The sequence below is a fragment of the Brachyhypopomus gauderio genome, unplaced genomic scaffold (assembly GCF_052324685.1).
Source record: "Brachyhypopomus gauderio isolate BG-103 unplaced genomic scaffold, BGAUD_0.2 sc80, whole genome shotgun sequence".
In the NCBI taxonomy this organism is placed as follows: domain Eukaryota; kingdom Metazoa; phylum Chordata; class Actinopteri; order Gymnotiformes; family Hypopomidae; genus Brachyhypopomus; species Brachyhypopomus gauderio.
The window spans coordinates 476342-495464 of record NW_027506901.1 but is presented as its reverse complement, the minus strand read 5'-3'; the positions used below and the strand labels follow the sequence as shown (position 1 = coordinate 495464).

General features: G+C 43.8%; 1 protein-coding gene and 1 long non-coding RNA gene across 2 annotated transcripts in view; both read left to right on the top strand.

Moving 5' to 3' along the window:
* LOC143492614 (uncharacterized) overlaps positions 1–19123 on the top strand; it is a 67945-nt gene that overhangs the window by 26386 nt on the left and 22436 nt on the right. The gene's annotated exons all lie outside the window — the stretch shown is intronic.
* LOC143492665 (uncharacterized) lies at positions 10944–13285 on the top strand. Its single transcript, XR_013125304.1, has 3 exons — positions 10944–11282; positions 11419–11806; positions 11888–13285. It is a non-coding gene; the product is annotated as an uncharacterized LOC143492665 (long non-coding RNA).

Below are 19123 nucleotides of genomic sequence, written 5' to 3'. Positions count from 1 at the left end.
TTACTTATGGATAGCATCAATATGCTGATCTATGAGATTAACACAACCGGACACATTTGTTGGGTTCAGCTAGTTCAACATGTGCGTTGGATTATTCACGTGTGCACATACATTCATCTGTGTTATAGCACCCCCTACAGGTGATGTATTGCTGTTATAACTGTTAATCGTCCACATCACAACTCCTCCCTTCTTATTCAATTACTGGCTATTATGACAACAGTGGTCAATAGGTACAATTAAACTACCATAAATGTTTATATCAGATGAACAGAACAACCCAAAACAAAAAGAAAGAAGAAAAACTAACTTAGGCTAGGGGGTAGACTGCCCCATCACCTAGAGTGTATCAAGAGATTATTCTGCCCTTTTCTTCAAACTACACTCTCTACAAGAACACATGCAATACTTCAAATCAAATCAAAGTTTATTTGTATAGCTTTTAACAACTCAAGTTGTCACAAAGCAGCTTTACAGGATTTACAAAGTTAACAATACTATGGGTCCAGTACCCTAATGAGCAAGCCAAAGGCAACAGTGGCGAGGAAAAACTCCCTATGATGGAGGGGAAAAGGAAAAGACCTCGGGAGAACCAAGACTCAAAAGGGAACCCATCCTCCATTGGGCGGCCCGTTAACACATAAATTACACAAAACACAGACAAATACACAAGTCACACACAAATCACACAATCAGACTAAGTAAAAATGACTAGGTAGAAATGAAAGTTCTGGGTTTTGATATTGTCACTGTAAATGTCTGTTGATGAACGCCAGGCATTCCATGTCGGAGCAGTAATGCTGGTATTGTAGGCTCCGACTGCAGTGTTACTCTCCAGGTGAATCTTGGAGAAAAAAAGATACATGATGTGGTAAATATGTAACAGATTATTCAAAGGCCAAACTAAACATAAGTTTTTAGTCTAGATTTAAACATTGAGACTGTGTCTGAGTCCCGAATAGAGGCAGGAAGATTATTCCACAGTTGTGGAGCTTTAAAAGAAAAGGCTCTTCCACCTGCTGTGATCTTTTTGATCCTAGGAACAGTTAATAACCCTGCGTCCTGAGAGCGAAGTGAACGCGCTGGGTCATATTGTTCAACAAGCTCACTAAGATAGTCTGGAGCTAAGCCATGCAGTGTTTTATATGTTAATAAAAGTATTTTATAGTCAATACGGAATCTAATTGGCAGCCAGTGTAATGACGATATTACGGGACTAATGTGATCAAACTTTTTAGTTTTTGTTAAAACTCGTGCTGCTGCGTTCTGAACCAGCTGGAATTTGTTTATTGATTTACCAGAGCATCCAGCCAGGAGACTGTTGCAATAATCTAAACGAGAGGATATGAATGCATGGATTAGTTTTTCCGCATCACTAGTATTTAATATGTTTCTAATTTTAGCAATGTTGCGTAAGTGAAAGAACGCTACCCTAGTTATATTATTGTGTTTCGAACGAGTGATCTGGGTCTATTGTGACACCTAAGTTCTTTACCTCTGCGCTGGGGGTTATGGTAAAGGAATGTAGATTCAATGCTACATTATGTATCTTGTCTCTCGCTGCCCTAGACCCAACTATTATTAGCTCTGTTTTATCGGGATTTAGTGCTAAAAAGTTACACGCCATCCAATGTTTTATCTCCTCTACACATTTCTCAATTTTACTGTTTACGCCTAAATCATCGGGTTTTGCCGATAAATATAGCTGAGTGTCGTCTGCGTAGGAGTGGAAACTGATGTCGTGCTTACCCAACATGTCCATGCGGGCCCCACTGTAAGGAATGCCACCTGATCTTCCCTAACCAGCCTCACCTGCCCCTCATTACCACGCCCCCTTTCAGTCACACATATACACCTTCCCCAGCACGTCTCAGTCGCGAAGTATTGCCGACTCATGCCGCGTACCAAGCCTTTCTATTACCTGTCTGCTCTCCTGTGTTCTGACCCTCGCTTACGTCCTCGACCTTGTCTCCTGCCTAGTTCCTCTGTACCTCCTGACTTCTGCTCCCCCGGTATGACCCTGGACCGTCCTGACCACGCCAAGAACACGCTGTTACTACTGATCCTAGTACTCGTGATTCACCTGCCTGTTTCTGTGCCAGCGTCTCATTTCAATAAAAGCGGTGTTCTTCCGCATTTGGATCCCTCTCTGCCTGGTCAATTCGTAACACCCACATGGGTTTGAAATGGGCTGGCACATGGGCCCTTTTTGGGCAACCCAGCTGGGGCCCACAAAGATTTGTCCATCGGCTCCACATGGGCCCCATGTGTGTTAGCCCATGTGGGCCAATATTGGGGTCAATGTGGGCCTCAGGTGGGCCCCGTATGAGCAATGATTCACTGGCCCTACATGGGCCCCTTGTTTGTGTGGGATAATGACGGGGCCAGTGTGGGCAACAACTAGGGCCCTTATGGTTAACTGCAGACACCCGCTTCAGCCCCATTAGGGGCCCATGGGCAAATCTTCATAGGGCCCATATGGGTTATGCAAAGGGGGCCCAAATATCAGCCCATCACTCACTAGAATGTCAGCTTGCATCACACATTTGGAGCACAATTACTATAATGCTAACTTGTGTCATCCAATGTGGGTCCCTATGGAGTCATGGAGGGCTTCAGGTGAGGTCTCTGCTGCACATACCTAATGCAATATTCAGTTGCTTTTCTTGCTTTGCAAAACTGTTGTATAAGAGCACAGCATTAAAGACTGTATTATCATAAGTTATTTCAATCAGAGATGAGCTGTTTATAATAATACTTGCATTTAAATGACGACAAATGCTTGATCAATCCTAATAAAAAGGATTTTTGTTTTATTGAAAACGACAACTCATTAACAATTTTAATCATAAATGTCCATAAAACATATGTTAAGAGTCTTTAGAATCCTTTACTGTGTGTTGCTGAGTTGTGTAGTTTCACATCTTGTAGAGAGAGAGAGAGAGAGAGAAGAGGGGAGGGAGAGACAGACAACAGTATTAATAAAGCACACAACAGTAACACTGCAGATTATCTAAACCACTTTTAGCAATGATAAACATCCTTCTCTGTGAATCTAAAACATGGTAAAGCATAAAAATCCTGTTTGTACTATTGAATTAGCACACTAGGCCTGTTTAAAACAATGGAGGAGGCCAGGGTTTTGTTTAGGGAGTTTCACTCCTCCCCAATAGGTGGCCAGTCGGGCATCATGAAGACTGGATGCCATGTGTGCCAGGTTTTACTGGCCAGGCATGACGGTTGATGTCCAAAATTGGGTATGGTTTTTGTGGTTATTTTATTTTATAATTAATAGAAAGTGTCATAATATCTTAACAAATGTATGTCTTTAGGTCTTGGAATGTGACAGGTGTCAGAAAGTGGGGAAACCACTGACATGAAATGTATATATATTTTTTATTTATTGGTAGGTGACTGCTGTTTGGGAGCTCATTGGAATGGACCTTACTGGGCCCCTACCCAAAACAAATGATGGGTTTCAGTACATTTTAACTGTAACCGATTACTTCTCAAAGTAGGTTGAGGCATTTCCTTTGAGAAATAAAACTGCCTCTGAAGTTGGAAAGCATTTATGCACCATCATTTACAGACACGGATGTCCAAAAAGAATCCTTTCTGATCAAGGACGAGAATTTGTCAATGAAGTAAGTGTGTTGGAATATCATAAGTCTATATGTAATGTTTTTATTATTTTGTGTGTAAAAAAAATACAGGTAAAGAAAATTGATTTAACCTGAAAGTCTGTGTAATATATTATAATTAATTCATAATAATTGAATCATTTTTACTAAATGTTTCAGCAAATGTTGACACAATGAAATAAATATAAAATATTTTATTATCGAAATACAAAAGATTATGTTCTGAGAGTGGTGCATTTGTTTAATGCTATGATTTGTTTTAAGCTTAATCAGAGGCTTTGTGAAATATGCACATTGAGAGGAGTGTAATAGCAGCATATCACCCCCAAACAAATGGCCTGGACGAAAAGACCAATGATAACATAAAACGGTAGGATGTACTGATATTGTGTGCAAGACAAAGTGAAAATACGGCTCCATTTCATCCATTTTACTTTTTAACCATGACATTTTGTCTGTGTATATATGTCCATATTATATATATTTACATTTTTCCCCCACACAATTACTCTTCCTGCATATACTTTTTTTCTTGTGTTGTGAGCACTGCATTTTATATTATATTTTGTGTTTACATTTTAGAGCCCTGAAGAAATTGGTCAATGAGAAGCAAAATGACTGGGATGCATTTCTCGATGCCACTGTCACGTTGAGGACCCCGGCCCCTCCCTTTTGGGTGTGTGTTTACGTTGTCCACGTGCATTGTCTGCGTCTTTGGATCTACGTGGTTATGGTTATGTCGTGTGGTAATCTGTCTCACCTGTGACTCATCTCGTAATCACGTGGGGCTAATGTGGTTTGTCTATTTAATGTGCGCTCGCGCAGTGTCCTGTGCTCGTCGTTGTCTAAGTCTACACGTTGTGTGTGTGCTTCATTCAATGTTACTCGTGCACTATTGCGCAATAAGTGTGAAGATTAAAAGTGATGTCTGTCGAAAACAAGAATTCTGTGTCTCGCCGACCCACGAGCGTCACAGAACGACGAGCCGTTTGAGACACCAGGACCATGCCAGGCTATAAAAGCAAGCCCAAGAAGGGCAAGAACCCCAGCAAGCAGCATCACCGCTCTTAGTCTTCTCCCCCACACCACGAGGTTCTGCCGTCTCTGGCGCAGCTCAAGGAGGACCCGGAGTGCTCCTATCTGCTCTGCGTGGCTCGGGAGACTGCTATTCCCGAGCTAGCGGAGGAGTACCACCGAACAGCTGTCTGAGTGTGGCGAGAGAGGCACCCCTCGCCTTCTCGGGGACTCTCGCCCGTGCGTGTAAGCGTCCCCAAGTTCTACGGGTCAACAGGGAAGCCAGAGGGCGAGCTTGCGGAGGAGGACTCCCCCCGTGCCAAGAGGCCACACCATCGGTCGAGGAGCTGGAAGAGGACCCGGTGTGTGCCTACCAGCTGGCCTCAGCCCGGAGGCTAGAGGAAGGGGACCCCGAACTGGCGGAGGGCGCGGTATGTATCTGGAGGGAACGACACTCTCCTCCAGCCTGTGCCCTCTCGCCTCTGAGGGTGGGCTCATGCGTCTTTGGTGCTACCGAGTCCACCCCAGAGAGCGAGTTCGGGGAGGAGGACTCCGAGGAGGAGGAGCAGGAAGAGGAGGAAGACTACCCCCCGTCGCTAAACGACGCCTCCACAGTGGACTACGGTGGAGAGGGAGAGGACTACCCCCCGTCGGTGGGCGAAGCGTCCACTTTCGACTACGGTGGTGAGGAGGAGGAGGAGGAGGAGTCCGAGGAAGAGGACTACCTCCCTCCGCCCGTGGGTCCCTCTACCACCGTAGAGGAAGGCGGGGAGGAATACGACGAGGGGGATTACCCTCCGTCCAAGGGCTCCTATACGGAGGAGGAGGAGGAGAGTCCGCCCTCCTCAGAGAGAACAGCCGGGACTACGAAGAGGAGTTCGGAGAGGAGTCCACCCTCCGATCGCTCTGGCGAGAGTGCGATGGACTGCTCCCGCGGTGGCAGCCCGGAGCAGTCCATGGAGTGGAGCCAGAGGACAGAGGAGGAGATGGACACAGAGGAAGAGCTCCCTTGCGGCTCGCCAGGCACGCAAGCCAGCCACGTTGCACCGGGCGGAGGCTTCGCAGCAAAGGCCGGAGGAGGACCGTTCGCTGCAGCACCTGCAGCTCCCGATCTCTCACCCCTCATCGCTCTCCTTCTGGCGCGCAGCCTGGCGCCTGTTTCGTGTGTGTGTGTGCCAGTGTTTGTGAGTCTGCCCATATGTGTACCGAATACCTTTTTCCCGTTTGTTCCTCTGTGTGTAAGTGTTCCTGTGTGTGTGTTTGTGAATGTTCCGTTTAATGTGTCTAACGTCTTTTCCCCTGTATTCCCAGGGAGGGTGTGCTAGGCGATTTGTGATGGACGCTTCGCCAAGGGCAGTCACCTCCAAGCCGCAGGACTGAGCGCGTCGGATCCGCCCATCGTCGTGGGTTCGGGGCATTCGGTCCTGTTGGCACCCCGGGACGGGTAGTGCCCTTGGAGGGGGCGTCTGCCACGTTGAGGACCCCGGCCCCTCCCTTTTGGGCGTGTGTTTACGTTGTCCACCTGTATTGTCTGCGTCTGTGGATTTCCGTGGTTATGGCTATGTCGTGTGATAATCTGTCTTACCTGTGACTCGTCTCGTAATCACGTGGAGCTTATGTGGTTTGTCTATTTAATGTGCGCTCGCGCAGTGTCCTGTGCTCGTCGTTGTCTAAATCTACACGTTGTGTGTGTGCTTCATTCAATGTTACTCGTGCGCTATTGCGCAATAAGTGTGAAGATTAAAAGTGACGTCTGTCGAAAACAAGGATTCTGTGTCTCGTCCTTCGCCGACCCACGAACGTCACAGCCACGCTTTTTGCACTCCGATCCAAGGTCCATACAACAACCAAATGCACAGCTTTTCTTTTGATGTATGGAAGAGAGGCCGTGTTCCCATCTGAGCTACCTGTCGACTTGCCGGTTAGTCATTTACTTTACAAAAACAGCTGTCTGACTAAATATGCAACTAAAACAATTCTGCCTTTTTCTGGTGTACCGAGCGCAGCTGGCTCACAAGGACTCGTCTCTTATGGTTCCCAGACGGCTTATTTTACCACTTTTTTGCAACCCTATAATTCTATAGCATTAGATAGAAAGGAAGAACAAACGTGGCAAAAAATGAGAATTGTTGAGAATGTATGTATAATTTGTATAAATATGCAATTAGGTGCTGGAAATGCTAGAATTTCTTCACTATTTGCATTCAATTACATAACACATGACATGTTCACTTAATTGTTGTATTGCTTTGTTCCTAACGTTTTCTGTCGCAGCTGTCTGCAATCATTCTCCCTGAGGGAGGATATGGTGAGTTGTTTGAGTCAAAAAAAAGTAATATGGCGGCTGTTGAAAAAACAGCAGAAGAGAACACCATTAAGGCTCAGGAGAAACAGAAAGCGGCATATGCCAAAAGAGTCCAGAAGAAATACAAGGACGTTTTTACAACGATGGGGACGAAGTTCTTCTGCTGAACATGAGGAAGCGTGGAAGGAAGGGGTGGAGAATGGAGCCTGATTTTTCTGGTCCCTATATAATAACCTCTGTGTGCGGCAAACTTGTAAAACTGCAGAATCAAGAGGGTTTTACCTGAAAAACTAAATACAACATCTCCCACCTTAAACCTTATAGGAGAAGTAATACTTTAAGAAGTTCAGTGGCTAAAACTCAGCCAACTGACAACAGCAGCCTTCTCCTATGTTCTCAGCCAGCTTCAAGCAAGTGCTCAGAATCAAATCAGAGGCCGTCAGTTATTTGTTTTGCCCCCAAAACTACAGAACAGGTAAACACAACCAGGGTAGCTGAACAGCCCACATTGGAAGATGCATCAAATACCAGAAGCACACAAGAAGAAGGTGCCCTATCTGCAGAGTTTGAGTTGTGACCAGTTGGTCAATTTCTGACGGTTTGGCTTAACCCACCAGTTCATTCTTTGTTTTCGTTTCACGTTGGCCTGTTGACCGTTCTTGGCATGCTGTTCCTATTTGCCCTAAAAGTGTGACCAAAACAACCTCTCAAACTAACCTCTTAATTAACCTCTTAATTAACCTCTTAATTTATATTTCCATTTCAGTGTGTGTATAATGCCTGTTGGGCATTTGTTTTGTACTGCCAATTGTCTTTTGTGCCTGTCTTCTTAATCAATTTCAGTTTATTGCAATTATGTTATGTAATGACACTAATCTTTGCAGTACTGAGACTCTGGTCTTCAAAGGAGTTTGGTAGAGTTGAAGCGGTTGTTGGACCCTATAAACTCTACGACTCTTTTCGGACGCTACATGGCGATGAGTGGCTGGCTGATGAGGTTAATTCCTTAATCAATTAATTAATGATTACCAGAGGTGGGAACGCGTTACATTTACTCCGTTACATTTACTCAAGTAGATTTTTGGACAAAAATGTACTTGTAGGAGTAGTTTTAATATGAAAGACTTCTACTTTTACTTGAGTATTTGCGCCGCGCGTTACCGTTACTTTCGTTTTGTAAATAATTCGTCTTTTTAGTAAGAAGACTGACCAACCTCTCGTCACCCGAGTATGAGTGACCAATCAAATGAAGCCGGTCAATCACGTGATCACATACGCAAACTTTCTCCACCGTAGTAAGAAAGTGACAGAAAAACCTACCGAGCATCCCTGACCTCATACAGCCAATGTTTACATTAAAAACGTGTAAAAAGGACAGCTATATAATGCGCTGCAGGGTTGCCAAGTTTTCAAGATCTCTTTTAGTGAGATTTAAACCGGGGGGGGGGGGGGGGGGGGGGGGGGGGGGGGGGTTGGGTGGTGAACGTAAATTGTTGAGGGGGGGGGGGGGGGGTGTAAAATGGACACAAATTAAGTGTTATATCGCGATCGATCGATCGTCAGTGATTGGCGCCAGAGCGAACTAGTAACTCATTGAATCATAAATATGGATCAGAGGTAAATAAACTACATTTTTTTCGGCGTGAGAAATCGGATGTGTGGCGTGTAAGCGTGTGAAGACGGTCAAATGCGTGTGTCTTACGCTCAATGCGTGAGTTTGCAACCTTGGCGCTGCCAATCTTGTCTGCAAACGTGTGGACATTTCAGCCTACAAGAACTCAACATCAAATATGAGGAAACACGATGCAATAAGTTTGCTGTATGTATAATTTTGTGTAATGCTATATCTCTGAGGCATAATGTTTGTATGATGTAATTATTAAATGTAACGCAGTGCAATACTAAAAACCAGTGTATAGAGTGTATACACTAGCAATATATGATGATTAACTCTGCTACAAATTGATTCAGTTGGTGTCAAGTTGTAGCTACACGTATTGGCTGATAGTCTCTTCAGTTAGTGCGTTTGTGGAACACATTAAAGTTACACAGGCCTAATAATTAGGAACAAACAAAAATACATATTATTTATAATAAATAATTTATATATATATAATATTTATTTATAATAAATTATTTTTATCATTAAAAGTCATTGTTTCCCGTAATTCAATTTCCCATGATGTAATTTACTGACACGAGACAGTACTCATGCATTTACTCACTACTTGAGTAGCTTTTAATCAAAGTACTTTTTAACTTTTACTCAAGTAATTTTTTGGGATGCATACTTTTACTTTTACTTGAGTAACATTTGCTTCAAGTAACTGTACTTTTACTTGAGTAAAATTGTTGAATACTCTACCCACCTCTGATGATTACTAATGTGTGGCTAAGAAGGTTGTGAGAGAGCAGTAAAAGTAATTCATTAAACTATTTTTAACACTGCCCATGCCAACTTCTTTAGTGAGCTCTCTAAACAGCAGTGTGGAACCAGAAATGGATACTGGGTTATTCTTGATTGTTATTAGGAGAAAACCGGGAACTGCTGTTTAAGTACACCAAGGAGTTGATTAACGTGTTTGTTTATTCAGGTCATTGATGCTTACCTGCACAACATAATTGAAGAGCACAAGGCAAATACACTTGGTACCTTTTTCTTCAGCAAACACCTTCAGATAAATCAAGGACCAATATGTGCCATTAATAACTTTCATATAAATCATGCAGTCAAAAAGCCTGGAGTCAAGATGGAGTGTGCGGACACAATATAGCAATAAAAAATACATAATGGTCAATTATAAAAACCCACCCATGATGGTATCTCCCCCAGTGATTTTCAGAGTGTTGGCATTACAGATGGATTTCTTTATTTGTTTGATTGTTTATTAGACTTTTTTACTCATATGTGGTAACAGTTTCTGTTTTTACGTTAACAGATGCCTGTATGTCATTTGAGTGCTGTTGTTGCTGCTGCTGTGTTTGCTGGGCAATTCAGGTGTCTCAGTAAGGTAAGTCCCTCATTTGACTACATAAGATGGACTGCTGTTGAGTGAGATGACAATTCAGGTGTCTCAGTAAGGTAAGTCCCTCATTTGACTACATAAGATGGACTGCTGTTGAGTGAGATGACAATTCAGGTGTCTCAGTAAGGTAAGTCCCTCATTTGACTACATAAGATGGACTGCTGTTGAGTGAGATGACAATTCAGGTGTCTCAGTAAGGTAAGTCCCTCATTTGACTACATAAGATGGACTGCTGTTGAGTGAGATGACACTGATGTGTTGCAGACCGATGTCCGTATCTGTAAGTTACAGATCAGCTGTACAATGAATGTAAAAACAGTGTGGTTGTGTGTGGATGTGTGTGTGTGTGTGTGTGTGTGTGTGTGTGTGTGTGTGTGTGTGTGTGTGTGTGTGTGTGTGTGTGTGTGTGTGTGTACATTCTGTTGTGTTATACCATTCATGCAGATGAAGTTTCCAGTTCAGGACACTTGGGTGTGTCCTGTGAATACTGGAGCGCACTGGATTCTTGTGGTGTGTATGATCAATTTACAAATCCATCTTGTTTTAATTTCAGAAATCTTTGCTTATTGTCTAGAAGGTTTTTTTCTCCAGATACTGTGGGGTTTATTTTACCTAAAAATACACCAGACAACTCAGAACAGTTATAATTTATATAAATGTTTTGTTGTGTCTTTAACATTTTCTTAAACAATTCTCATCCCTTGCTCTGCAGTGGCCCTTTTTAGCATTACATTGCTTCCATTAAAATAAGAGTGTGTGGTTCTCCAGTACTATTGTTTCATTCATTCATTCACTCATTATTTTTAATTAGGTTGTCACCATGTCAATGAAGGCACTAACGGTCATTGACCCAATGGGACAATAAAGTTCTTTGGAAAGAAAAATTCTAAGTGTCACGGTGAGTCGGCCCGGACGCCACCAGAGGGCGCCCTGAGCGACCCGTACACACACCACCACGCCCCCCAGCTCACAACACACACCCTCACAACGCAGGACACTCCCACGCTCCCAATCACCTGTATTCTGACACCTGTTCCGCGTTAGGCTCTCCCTTTATATTCCCACAGGTCGATCCTTCCAGCGCTGCTCATTCACCTGCCACAGCGCCTCGCTACGTGGGAGAGTCCTGCCACTTAAATCCAAGAGCCTTACTTCGGTGTTCACCTTTCTGTTATTACTGTTTTGCCTTTGAGCCTGAGTCTTTTCTTTGTGGTTTTGTTATGGATAATAAACCCGAGCATCCTATACCTCTGCCTCCTGCTGCCTCTGTCCCAGCGTCACACTAAGGAACTGGAGGTAATACTTTTGAAGATATAATTTTGAATATATTGACACTATAAAATAATAACCTGTACTGATATCAGACAAATCCTAAATATATATATATATATATATATATATATATATATATATATATATATATCTCCTGAAGACAAGGGATCATAAGGACCACAAAACAGAGTGGCGTATGATTTCAATGCAGCACAGCATACAGCAGGTGTCACGGTGAGACCGGCCATCTCTGTCCACAGCGGCTGTTGTTGTTGTTTGGTGACGTCATGTGCGTCCCTCAGGTGGGCGGAGCCCGTGATCCGTCTCACCTGAGGGTCGTTTGTTTGCCTATATATGTCTTGTCTTTGTACCAGTTGACCGCTGGTCATTATATCCTTAATTTGGACATAGTGCACGGGTTTTAGGTTTGCACACTTTCTATTAAACCATCCTTTTTCCCTGAGACTTGGCGTGATCGCTTCCTTTTTGTTGCTCACCCCCACCCGTCACATCAGGATTCCTGTAACTGTGGAGTTTTAGTTTTGAAGGTACATGTTAAATTTTTGTTTTACTAACTTGATAAATTCATCAAGTATTTTAATATATAATATTTTTCATTCAGTTTGCAGAATCTTTCCTTTTGACAGGAGACATCAGCAAACTGCAGATGACACAAGTAGCTATGAAGAGTGCACGCATGGAGATAGCATGTTCTTTGCTTGTATGTCGAGGTGAGTTTTATAGTAATTCCATTTACTGTTTTTTACTGCATTTACTGTTGCTGAGTGATTTATTAAAAACCTGTTACATTGTCATGTTCCGTCTCTTCTGTTTCTTACGTTTCAATAGTCTTTGTGAAGTGGTAGCCCCGCCCTCTGTATTAGTTTGGTTCCTAGAGTCACTCAGCTGTTTTGAGTTCTCGGCTGATTAATACCAAGTTATATTCTCCGATGTCTAATCTCTTGGCGTGAGTCATCCTGTTCGTTACCCGTGCTTAGTCTCACCGTTTTTCCGTGGGTAGATTTCGTCTGTCTGGTTCGGTTCTGTTTTTCTTCTATTTCTGGTCGTTGAGTCGTGCTCACCTGTCGTTCCGGTTTTCTTAACCTATGCTACCAAAGTTAAGTAGTCTCTCGCTTTGATCCTTGAGGTTCTGGGGTTGTTAGGTTTGCAGAGCCGTTTATTCTCTGCGAGGTTTCTGTGTACATGTGCTAGATCGTGTTAACACGTTTTGGGTCTTTGGTTTGGTTGAGTGTTTATTATGTTTGGAGTTTAGTTTTGTATTTCTGTAATTCTGTGATTGTGTGGGTTGTTCTTTCTTTTATTTCATTCTGTGTTACTTTTGTTTGATTTGGATGTTCAGGCGTTGTACCTGTGTGAGTCCCTGGATGTTTTGGTTCATGATGTGTATGTCATTTTGTTAACAGGTTGTGTTTAGTGTTGTGTCGCTGTCTCGACACGACTGGCCTATGTAAGGCTTTGAGTTATACTGCTTGTCTGTTAAAGTAGAGCTGTCTCGTGTTTAACATGCCTCGCCGTTCCCGTGCGTTAAGGGTTGGCACGATTCGCCTCCAAGAGGCTCAGAGTGTTTCTTTCAATAAATTGAGTTTTCTTCCGCATTTGCGTCCGTCTCCCAGTTGCGAAACGTTACAGAATGACTCACCTTTTGAGGACGCAGCGAGTAAACTCAGTGTGGACTCTCCATTTGAGGAGGGAGGTTGTAAAGAGACTATGTTGGTAACTGTTGGTTCTGAAGTAAAGCCTTCTATTGCGAGCCGTGCTGAGAGCAGATTAATGTATTCGAACCAACTTGGTGTGTTGCAGTCGGAGTTCTCGTTAGACTCGGAGGGAAAACCTGTTATTTTACCTTCAATCATGCCCTGCCCTTATGAGTTTAGTGGCGAAGGAGATAATGTTGATTGTTTCATTATGCGATGTGAGCTGTATTTTCAACATTTAACTTGCCCTAAACCTCCAGATAATGTATCCGTACTCTTTATGAGATCTCTCTTACGGAGTGTAGCTCTCGAGTGGGCGGACCTTGTTTTGGCTACCAGACCAGAGGAGGCCTGGACCATTGATGGATTTTTTCGGTTTCTTAAGTTGAGGTTTTCTAGAACTAAAGTCCTACGTAGTCCAGATGCCAATGGGATTCCTTCCATCAAACATTTGAACCCCTTAGCTACATCGGGGTTGAGATGTTCTGTAACGGGTGTACCTCCTGATTGTCGACCTCTCATAACCCATCTTTTTGACCCTATCTGTTATGTAGGGAAGAAAAGGAGAGTTAAGGAGGCCGCGCTGCCTGACTCCCAGTCTGAACCGGAGGCCGCGCTGCCTGATTCCCAGTCTGAACCGGAGGCCGCGCTGCCTGATTCCCAGTCTGAACCGGAGGCCGCGCTGCCTGACTCCCAGTCTGAACCGGAGGCCGCGCTGCCTGACTCCCAGTCTGTCCCGGAGTGTCCGCGGCCGTGTTCCCAGTCTGTCCCGGAGTGTCCGCGGCCGTGTTCCCAGTCTGTCCCGGAGTGTCCGCGGCCGTGTTCCCAGTCTGTCCCGGAGTGTCCGCGGCCGTGTTCCCAGTCTGTCCCGGAGGGCCCGCGGCCGGGTTCCCAGTCTGTCCCGGAGGGCCCACAACCAGGGTTCCAGCTTGCCCTGGAGGACATTCTGCCTGACACTCAGATGGAGTCGGTTCCGGTTCATCCAGCTTACCAAGAGCCTCTATGCGGTACTTCTGTTACAAATTCAACCACAGAAGAGCCTTCTGGAAGTGTCCTTTCTATTTTTGAACTATTAAACGGCTTTGACCGTAGGACTATGCCCTTACTCCTTGCCCCTGTTCCAGGTTATGTTTTAGTCCCAGTGCCTGTTATGATGTCTTTGCCTGTACGGGTTCCTGTTGTTCGGGAAGTGTGTAAACATTACGTTTCTGTTCCTATGTATTTGTCTATGCCTTGTGTGCTTACTTATTGGGTGCCGGTGCATATGTCTGTTTTGTGTATATTGTTATCTGTTTTTGTGTGTTCATCTGGTGTTAGTTTTGTTCCCCATGGCCCCTCTTCGGGGTCTCCATTGGGTTCCGGTTTAGCTGAGTCTGTGCCTGCCAGTCCGGTGTCCGTAGCCCTGGATCCTGTCCAGTGCCCCAGGGATCTGCGACCCTCCCGTTCTCTTGGAACAAATTCTCAGTCGGTCGGGCCCGTGTCTGCGTCGGCTGGTGCCTCGGTACTGTCTTCGAGTGGTCCTGCGCTGTAGTCTTCGTGTTCTGTTTCGGATCCTTCTGGTTCATTATGCGAGTTGTCTGGCCCACGGTCTGATTCATCGTCTGTTTCCTTTGCCCATTGTCGGTCCTCTTTTGTCCCCTCTAGGTCCGAGTTGTCCACGCCGGTTGTTATCCCGGTGTCTAGTTCGTCTTCCCTGGCTTCTTCGGGGTTTTTGTCTGTTTCTATCGGTCCCCTTTGAGGGGATTTTTGCGTGCCCCAGTGTGGCACGCTTTAGGGGGGGGTAATGTTACATTGTCATGTTCCGTCTCTTCTGTTTCTTACGTTTCAATAGTCTTTGTGAAGTGGTAGCCCCGCCCTCTGTGTTAGTTTGGTTCCTAGAGTCACTCAGCTGTTTTGAGTTCTCGGCTGATTAATACCAAGTTATATTCTCCGATGTCTAATCTCCTGGCGTGAGTCATCCTGTTCGTTACCCGTGCTTAGTCTCACCGTTTCTCCGTGGGTAGATTTCGTCTGTCTGGTTTGGTTCTGTTTTTCTTCTATTTCTGGTCGTTGAGTCGTGCTCACCTGTCGTTCCGGCTTTCTTAACCTACGCTACCAAAGTTAAGTAGTCTCTCGCTTTGATCCTTGAGGTTCTGGGGTTGTTAGGTTTGCAGAGCCGTTTATTCTCTGCGAGGTTTCTGTGTACATGTGCTAGATCGTGTTAACACGTTTTGGGTCTTTGGTTTGGTTGAGTGTTTATTATGTTTGGAGTTTAGTTTTGTATTTCTGTAATTCTGTGATTGTGTGGGTTGTTCTTTCTTTTATTTCATTCTGTTACTTTTGTTTGATTTGGATGTTCAGGCGTTGTACCTGTGTGAGTCCCTGGATGTTTTGGTTCATGATGTGTATGTCATTTTGTTAACAGGTTGTGTTTAGTGTTGTGTCGCTGTCTCGACACGACTGGCCTATGTAAGGCTTTGAGTTATACTGCTTGTCTGTTAAAGTAGAGCTGTCTCGTGTTTAACATGCCTCGCCGTTCCCGTGCGTTAAGGGTTGGCACGATTCGCCTCCAAGAGGCTCAGAGTGTTTCTCTCAATAAATTGAGTTTTCTTCCGCATTTGCGTCCGTCTCCCAGTTGCGAAACGTTACAAAACCTCATTAGGAAGATTAGACATTGAAATTGTGGTCCATGTTGACATGGTTGCATCATACAATTCCCACAAATTTCCCACCTGGCACCACTAGCTTTTTAAATGTTTTTTTTTTCCCACTTTGTGATATTTGATGTAAATATTACCTGAAGCTGCAGAACAATATCTGCTAAATGTTATGTATCGCACTGTTGTAAAATGACCCGCTATTCTCATAGGTACATGAATGCACTGGTCTTGATGAGAGAGATCATATTTATCCAGGCATTTTTTTTATATAGACAATACAGTGGATTACTGCATAATCTGCTCCATGTTAGAAGGTGATGCTGACGACAAGAACATAACAGAAATGGTACAACTACCAATGCAGTACAGAGATTTTAACAGACCAAAGCTGAGAGACCAAGACTGCAGTGTTATTTTTGTAGTATTTTTAATGTTCACAGTTTTATTATAGAATAATTTGCAATAACTGTGTATCATAATATATAATTTAAATGTGTTTTGCTCCAGTGCATTGTTTCAATAATGACTTGTGATTTTATTTTCAGGTGCAGTGTGAGCTGTGCAATAGATGGGCACATTTTGACTGTGTGCATTATGACCACAAAAAAAACAGAAGTTATTTTTGCCAAAAATGTTCGTAGAGAAATATATATTCATTTTGACTCATTACACTTGTGGCAGCACAAATAGATGTACAATGTGCTTTTTTGTTTTAAATTTTATTTTTATTTATGGTAATTATTTATGGTAACAACTTTCTTGTTGTCAAATTCAGAATATTTTTACTAAATATTTTCTTTAAAAACAATTCTGATGTCTGCTTAATATTTACAATGTGAAGTTTAATTTGAGTTTGATTTGTTAATCACAGTCTGTTTCTAAGACATTCCTTAAGCGCACAGTGTTCCAGTAATCAATACATGACTTAATTAACTTTTATTGCTGGACGCACGTTCAGATAAGGTAATGTAGCCTATAAAATGATCGTACGTACAGTATTAATGCTGGACGCACGTTCTGATCAGGTAATATAGGCTATAATATGATCATAACTACAATATAAATGGTAGAAACACGTTCGGTTAAGGTAATATAGCCTATAAAATGATCGTACGTACAGCTACTGCTGCGGTACTACATTTTGACACGGTAGCAAGAATCGATAGATACGTCTATAATTTTGCGCTAAGGGTGTGCGCTGACAGTGACGTAAAATTAGCATGCGCATGCGCAGTAGCCCAAGGTAGGACAGCTCGAGGGGTAGCACAGATTTTCAGAACAGCTGTTTATCTGGAGCAAGCAAGCTGCGCAATAATCCGTATGTCGTTGCACCAATCACACTCAAGAATACAGCGACTTTCTTTTCCTCCGGGACATCATTTGCGTCAGCAAAATGTTCAAACCTCTCAACGTATGTCGACCACTGCTCCACGGACTCGTCAAAGGCATCAATATGAACGATGAGCGCCGCCATTCTCGTGTTCTCCTTCCAGTCTGTTCAAAAATCTCCGCGACCAACGTCCGCCTCGGTGGGTTACTTAACTCGTCGCCAATTTGTAATGTTTACTTATGGATTACTTATGGATAGCATCAATGTGCTAATCTATGAGATTAACACAACCGGACACATTTGTTGGGTTCAGCTACTTCCACATGTGTGTTGGTTTAATCGCATGTGCGACATCATTCATCCGTGTTATAGCACTCCCTACAGGTGATGTGGAGGATTAACATTTATAACACCAATACATCACACAAAAAATATGTAAAGAACAGTCTGAGCACACTGTGTATTTGGGGGGAATCTGTATGAATGGTGTTGAGAGCAGTGAGAGTGAATCAGTGCTGCACTAGGAAAATGTAGAAGAGCTGGACGAACTCCAGGGATGTACAGAGTGTTGGTGTCCACAGCCTCAGTGCACTGAGGAGGTGTGTGTGTGTGTGTGTGTGTGTGTGTGTGTGTGTGTGTGTGTGTGTGTGTGAGAGAGAGAGAGAGAGAGAGAGAGAGAGAGAAGAGAATTTGTACAGGGAGGGGAGAGGGGTGTGTGAGAGAGAGAAGGTTAGAGGGGTGAACCACAAGGAGTGTCTCAGGGTCAGGGGGAGAACTTCTGTGAGGTGATGGAGAGGGCAGGGAGTTCCTGTACAGAAGGGAAGGAGAGAAGTAATTGGGCTTACATAGAGAAGAGAACAGTTTCTAGTACTGAGCCCTGGGGCACACAGGGAGAGAGTCTACATGGATTGGATGTGAATCCTCTCCACGTTAGCTGATGGATTCAACCGACCAGATAGGTTTGGAACCATTTCAATGCAGATCCAGTCACACCAATCTGGAGAGAACAGAGAGGATGATGGTTTAATATGTCAAAGGAGCCAAAGTTCCAGAAGAACAAAGACAAAAGACTGAAACATTCCAGATTAAAAAGTGATTTTATTTAGTTCAGCACACACTGCAGAGCTCCAAACCTCCTCGGAAAGGAACACCTGTGTTTCAGGAGCTTTGTGAAATGGTTTTCAAATCTGAGCAGCTACACACAAGACAAAATTATGCCAGACAATACACTCACCTTGACCAGAGCCAGGTCTTTTCTATCAGACTCAGATCAGCCTTCTTTAACATGTCACTCACGTCACTCTACTTATATCACTGTTATGGAGGATGACACTGTAGTACAGGCTCATTTTTAGAGTCCAGAGTTGGTCATAAAAACAGCACCGTCAGTACTGAACACACAGCACGGCTTGTTTTGGTGAGTGGGTTCACTAGACCATTTCCTGGATGTAGTTCTCTCTGGTTGAACATATCCTTCGCAACCTGGACAGGTTGTTCATTAGTCTGTTAGCTGGATCAGGTGTAAACATGGGAAGTTCTGGAATGTGTAGCAGACTGAGAACCACTGGGATGAGTCGTCAAAACATAAGAACACGTTAGTAATAATGAGAGTGTTGAGTGTGGACTTCCACTGTACTAGACCATCTATTATCCACTGATCCTTCTGACCTTGTGCAGGTATCATTGGTATTGGTGCTGTTATTGGTGGTGGTGTGTTGAACGCTTGCATAATTGCACTATGTATTATGTAACAAGAAATGTGGTCGTCTTGAGCCACAGTACGTTAACACTGACCTGTGAAATGAGTTGGTATGAAGTTGTGATGCAGATAAGGTTCCTCATCTCATCATTGTCAGAGCAGCACAAAGATTGCTCAATACAACCATGAAATGAAACACAGAACACATCTGAAAATCATTCACAGTGTCACGTTGAGGACCCCGGCCCCTCCCTTTTGGGCGTGTGTTAACGTTGTCCACGTGTACTCGTCTGCGTCTGTGGATCTCCGTGGTTATGGTTGTGTCATGTGATAATCCGTCTCACCTGTGAATCGTCTCGTAATCACATGGGGCTAATGTGGTTTGTCTATTTAATGTGCGCTCACACAGTGTCCTGTGCTCGTTGTTGTCTAAAGTCTACACGTTTCCGTGGGCGTCTTTCAATGTTCCTCGTGCGCTATTG